We start from the raw sequence: 6,526 nt of genomic DNA, 5'->3' as shown, positions 1-6,526 counted from the left end.
GACAAAAAGAATACCAAGCTTATCATCCAAACTCTCTGAACCACTGGAATCTCCATCAAATTCCAAGTGACTAGTAGATAGGGGATACTCCTTAGTCTCCTAGACCAAGGGATAACTATAGATGTAGTACTAGATGATATTTGTGGTCCATTAAGGCTCAATGATTCTTGCTTTTCTCTTTGCACATAACTATCATGATCATCATCATCATCCAATGCATCACCACTAGATGCATACCAAATGCTCATCTCATAAAAAATAGCATCCTTACTCACTCTGGACTCACATGTGACAAGGTTATGGCAATGATTCTCTTTTTGCTCTAAAGAGTATCCAATAAATATACATTTTTCAACCTTTGGATCAAGCTTATTTCATAGCTCATATGACCCATGAATATATGCAATACAACCAAACACTTTCAAATGTGACACAACAGATTTCTTGCCTGTAAAGCATTCTTCAAGGGTCATCCCATGAATTGCACATGTGGGAGTTTTGTTCATAATATAAACAATAGTATGAACAATAGTGTGACACATCGGGTTTCTTGCCTATAAAGCATTCTTCGAGGGCCATCCCATGATCTGCACATGATGTGGGAGTTCTGTTCATAATATAGATAGCAGTATGAATAGCTTTAGACTAAAAGTAATTTGGCATATTCTTTTTAGCGCATCAATGCCCGCGCAACTTCTGCAATGTATCTATTTTTCCTTTTTGCAATCCCATTTTGTTGTGAGGCATACCTACAAGTAAATTATCCCTTTATCCCATGAGATCTCAAAAAGTCACTAAACTCATTAGAGAGGTACTCTCCCCCTCCATTTGATCTCAAGCATTTAAGTTTCAAGCCTATTTTTGTTTCAACAGTAGCCTTGAAAGTTTTTAAGTGCTCAAATACATCACTCTTTTTCTTCATGAAATATAATCATAGCTTCCTTGAATAATCATCAATAAATGTAACAAAATATTTGCTGCCACCAAGAGATATATTTTGTGTAAGTCTCCAAACATATGTATGCACAACATCAAGTATATTATTGCTCACATCTCTGTCATGCGAAAAAAGTTCGTGCTTCACACAGTTTATGAAGTTCTGCAACTCATAAAGCAAGCAACCATGTAACCAATCCTTTAGATTGCATCAATTTTAGTCTTTGCACATTTGCATTTCCAATATGTTTATGCCATATTTCAATGTCTACAACCACTCTTTTTTCTTTAGCATACACAGCAACATTCATAGCAAGAATTCCAACATCTTAAGTGAACATACGGCCAACTCTACTTCCTTTTGCGACCAACCTGCACTTATCAGTAAAGTCTTCTACAAAACAACCTTTTGTATTAAATCTAACCTGTAACCCTTGCTCTATCATTTGGCCAACAGACACTAAATTCTTTGTGAATGATGGCACATGTAATACATTTGATAGACTCTTTGTCTAGCCATCATGCAAGGACAAGGGAACCTTTCCAATGTGTGAAATTGGGTGTCATGAATCATCACCCGTTTGCATATAACTTGGATTTTGTAAATCCTACATCTCTCTAAACTATTTAGCATTGCCAGTCATATGATTAGATACACTTGAATCGACATACCATATATCATTATGTGTCCCCTTTCCTATAATAGCATTCATCATATGCTACATAACAAATAGATGCTCTTTTTATCTTTATTCCATCGTGAAGACAATGTATAGTTTCCTTGCTATAATTTACCATTGTGGATATCATCATTCTTAGCATAAAAATTGGTTACAATATGACTTGTTTTGCCACAATAATGACAAACAATACCATAATTTCCAAAACTTTTATTTTGCCATCCACCTCTTTCTCTAGAGCTCTCCCTGTCTCTAAAGTTTCCACTACCTCTTGAAACATGCATTTTACTAAATTGCTAATTTAAACTATTTTGCTAGTCATCACCAGCACGTCCCATACCACGGCCTCTCAAAGAGGATCTGCCACATCCCCTTCTTGAACTTGAGTAAAATGCTTGGACCTATTTATTGCTTCTTTCAAATGATTCAGCCTATATATTGATTTCTTCAATGATCATGAGAGAGACCAATTCATTAAAATTTGGAAATGGCTTCTGTACATATACAAAAATGATAAATGATTTCCAAGCCTTCTCACTATTAAGGCCACCCAAAGTAGATGAAACCAAATCATCATCATCAGACATTGCATCAATCAATGCCAAAGTATCTACAATGCTCCTCACCTTCAAAACATATTCATTGTCAAACATTTTTCCTTTCTTCAAAGTATTCAAATCTTGCTTGAGTTGAATCTTTAATGCCTTTGTATTTACTGAAAACATGTTCTCAAAAATTGTCCAAGCTATATGTGAAGTTTTTGTATTTTTGATATACCCCAGCATAGTATTATCAATGACTACAAATAACCAATATATCACATTTTTATCCTTTGTATTCCATTCTTTCCATGCCTTTAATTCATCTCCAATCACAAGGTTACTCAGCTCTAGCTCCTTTTCTTCACCTGAAACAAACTCGTAAAGGCCTTTTCCAATATGGAAGTTCATTACATGAAACTTCCATGATGGGTAGTTGTTCTTGTTTACAACTTCTCAACGATGGCATTTTCACTATTCTCTGCTTATAAAATAATACAAAATAGCAAGCAAGTCTTTTGCAGCCTTTCACAATAAGTGCATAGCAATATACCAAGTAGCCTTTTTCACAGACTGCTCAATAGTGCATGCAACTTGCTTGCAGATAAAACTTATGTTTGATTCTTGACAAATACCTCAAAACTTACATATTTGAAATGTGTAACATGTGTACCCACTTTTCGTTGACACGTCCAAAATTGTAGTATACCTTGAAGATACTGTCCACAACCTTGCATGTCTGAAACAAGGCTTGAAACAACCTCAAATGCCTAAAAAGGTGGTAAAAAAAGCCTAAAAGATATTTTGGTAGAATATATAGTGCTTTGCTCGCATACAAAATCTCACAACAATCTGAGATTTTTGCTTTGCTTTGCTTTTGGTACCTTCGTAGGTACTATCCAAGAGAAAAAGTAGAAGAATTGAAGAGCCCGTTGCTTGCTTGGTCAAATCCTTCTTTTCCTTCACTTCAGCCCTTCAAAACTAGCCTCTCTTAGTGGTTCTGCTTTGATACCATGTCAAGAAACACGTGGTGGGGGGACTTGCTTAAGCTATTGCGCCAAACACATACCATACACACAAAAGGAAGCTCACTTAAGAACACAAGAAAAGCATGTTTTCTTATTGATTTTTTCTTGTTCTTTCTCACATAATACAATGTACACAAAGTATAGATAAGATACAACATAAAAGAAAGTGGCGTATTAAGTCAAACAATGCATAACTAACTATACTTATCAACTAGCACTATAACTATAGTTGTAGGTAGGTGCAATAAACTAAATATAATAAGTGATAAGTCAGTGACCTGAAAGGTGAGAAGGATTGAAGCTTGCACTCGAGAGTTATGGCGAGAGAGCAAGAGCAAGAAAGAGAGAGACAAGAAATGGGAACTCCAACAGTCACAATATGTGACCGGGCCTTCCTTTATTCAAACTGTCACTATAATAATAAAGAATAAAGTGACGGTGATGGGCGCTCGCCATCTGCAATGTGCAGTGGCGGTGATTGTCAGTGTAGTAATACACGGGCGGCTAGGCGGAGGCGCATTTACCCCCAACAACCTCCCACTTAAAGGTGAATCTGCCCTAGTGAGGAGTGAAAAGAAAAAGGAAAAAAAAGACAGTACAACATGTACACATGTACAACAAGATGAGGAAAGACGTCATTTCATCCCACGCCCATCAACCTCTTGAGGAAGGCAAAGCGCTAACTTTTCGTGAGTAGATCTGCAGGACTCTGGTCAGTCGAGATCTTGAATGACCCCACGTATGAAGTGATACCTCACCTCAATGTGTTTCATCTTCGCATGGAAGACCGGATTCTTAGCTAACTGAATAGCACTCATAGAATCCGAGTGCAGTGTAGGGGTAGCATCAATACCAAAGTCAACAACCAAACGACCCAACCAAATGGCCTCCTTGCAAGCCTCAGTGGCTGCAACATACTCGGCCTCTGTAGTAGAAAGGGCCGTGCATTTTTGCACCCTAGACATCTAAGAAACAGCACCTCTAGCATAGGTGAATACATAGTCGGAAGTGGACTTCCTACTATCTGCATGTCCTGCATAATCAGAGTCAGTGTACCCACGGCTTCTGTATCCTGGCTGCCATAGCATATGCACATATCTGCAGTGCCCTTCAGGTACCTCATGATACCCTTCACGGCATCCCAATGCTTCTTTCCATGTGTAGCCATATAGCGTGCCACAACACCAACTGCAAAGACAATATCTGGAGACGAGTGGCGATCATGGCATACATAAGACTGCCCACTACGGATGCATAGGGAATCTTGGCCATCTCGGCCCTCTGCTCATCTGTCTACGGACAATCAGCATGTGATACCTTCACATAATAAGGCAATGGATAGCCAATAGGCTTTACGTCCTACATGCGGAAGTGCTCAAGGACTTTATGAATGTACTCCCTCTATGACAAGTAGAGGAGTCCCTGATGCCTCTCGCGTCTAATGCGCATACCAAGTATGTGAGTGGCCTGTCCTAGATCTTTCATCTCAAAACTCTTCTTGAGTGAGCCTTAAGAGCATCTAGCTCATCATGAGCTTTCCTTGCTATCAACATATCATCCACATAGAGTACCAAAATCAATAAAGAACCATCATGGGCTTTTTTCGTGTAAAGACACAGATCCATAGCACTCATGATGTATCCCTGTGACTGCATAAAGGAATCAAACTTATGATACCACTCCCTAGGTTCCTGCTTCAAGCCATAAAGACTTTTCTTCAATTTGCACACTAGGTGCTCCCTGCCAGGTTCTGCAAAGCCCTTAGGCTGCTCCATATAAATCTCATCATGCAAGTCCCCATGTAACCATAGGAGAAAAGACCTCATCAAAGTCCACACCATGCTCCTGCTTAAACCCTTTGCTACCAATCTAGCCTTGTATGCCGGTTTGGGGTGTCCATGCGTACTTTTCAGCTTGTACACCCACTTGCATGGCAAAGCCTTCTTGCCCTTAGGCAAGGAAACCAAATCCCAAGTCTTATTCTTATGCAAGGAGTCTATCTCAAACTGCATAGCCCTCTCCTAGGAGTGACTGTCACCCTTGCGCATAGCCTCATCATAAGTGAAAGGCTCTCCTGCATCTATAACCAAGACATAATGCATCGAGGGCTTAAATCTATCAGGTGGACGTCTATCTCTAGTAGACCGTCTCACGGCAGACTTTGTTGCCTGCCCAGCTGCCTATTGAATACCCTGACCATGAGCATCTGCTGCAGCTATAGGCTGTCCAATTGGCTGTGCGGGAGCTCTCGGCTCCTCCTAAAATATGACCCTGCGGATCTCAACAACTCTCTCAGGCTACCTATGCATCTTGTCTTCATGGAAGACTACATCATGATTGCGGATGACTTTCCGCGCCTGCGGATCCCAAAGACGGTAACCCATCTCACCTGCATCCCCATAATCAAGAAAAATGCATTTGACACTCTTAGGATCTAGCTTACTTCTCTTGTCCCTGGGCACATGGCAAAATGCCTCACATCCAAAGACACGGAGATGCGCATAAGAGGGAGGTTTTCCAGTCCATACCTCCTTTGCAACATGGAAATCCAAACCACTAGAAGGTGATCTGTTTATGACATGCACAGCTGTACTAACTGCCTCAGCCCAAAAGCTCTATGGTAGGCCTGCATGGCTAAGCATACTGCGTACATGCTCCTGGATGGTTCTATTCATCCGCTCAGCCAAACCATTCTTGGGAGGTGTAGGGGGCGGTCAACCGATGCTTAATACCCCTCTCATCACATAACTACTCAAAAGCACGTGAGACATACTCACCCCCATTATCTGTCCTTAGGCCGAGAAAAATCATCTATGAAAGTAACAAAATACTTTGCACCACCCATAGACTGACAAGGCATGGGTCTACAGACATCCGAATGTACCAATGCCAAGGGCTCACTCATGGGTGGCCTACCAAACTTCTTATGCATAGACCTAGTCTACCTGCCATAAAGACAATGCTCACATGAATCAAAACATGCATAATCAAGGGGCGGTAAGTACTGCAAACCAGAAAGCATTTTCATTCCCTTCAAAGACATATGGCCCAAATGGGAATGCCAAAGAGATACATGTGGGATAGAACCCACAGACAAAACATGATCAAGGGAAGAAGTGGATACAATCAAGGGATAGAGGCTGCCAGCCTTGGCACCTCTCGCAATCACGTCTGCCACGAGTGATCTTCCATGTAGAGTCTCAAAAGATACATGATAATCTACGTCATCAAGTTGTCGAGCTGACATGAGATTGCGTGTCAAAGTAGGTACATGACGTACATCCTGCATAATAAAACTGCTGCCAGAAGAAAATTGCAGCCTAACATCACCAATGCCCACAAT

This window comes from Lygodium microphyllum, chromosome 3 (assembly GCF_053477565.2).
Source record: "Lygodium microphyllum isolate KBCC chromosome 3, Lygodium_microphyllum_v1.1.10, whole genome shotgun sequence".
In the NCBI taxonomy this organism is placed as follows: Eukaryota; Viridiplantae; Streptophyta; class Polypodiopsida; order Schizaeales; family Lygodiaceae; genus Lygodium; species Lygodium microphyllum.
Note: the sequence above shows the minus strand (reverse complement) of the source record.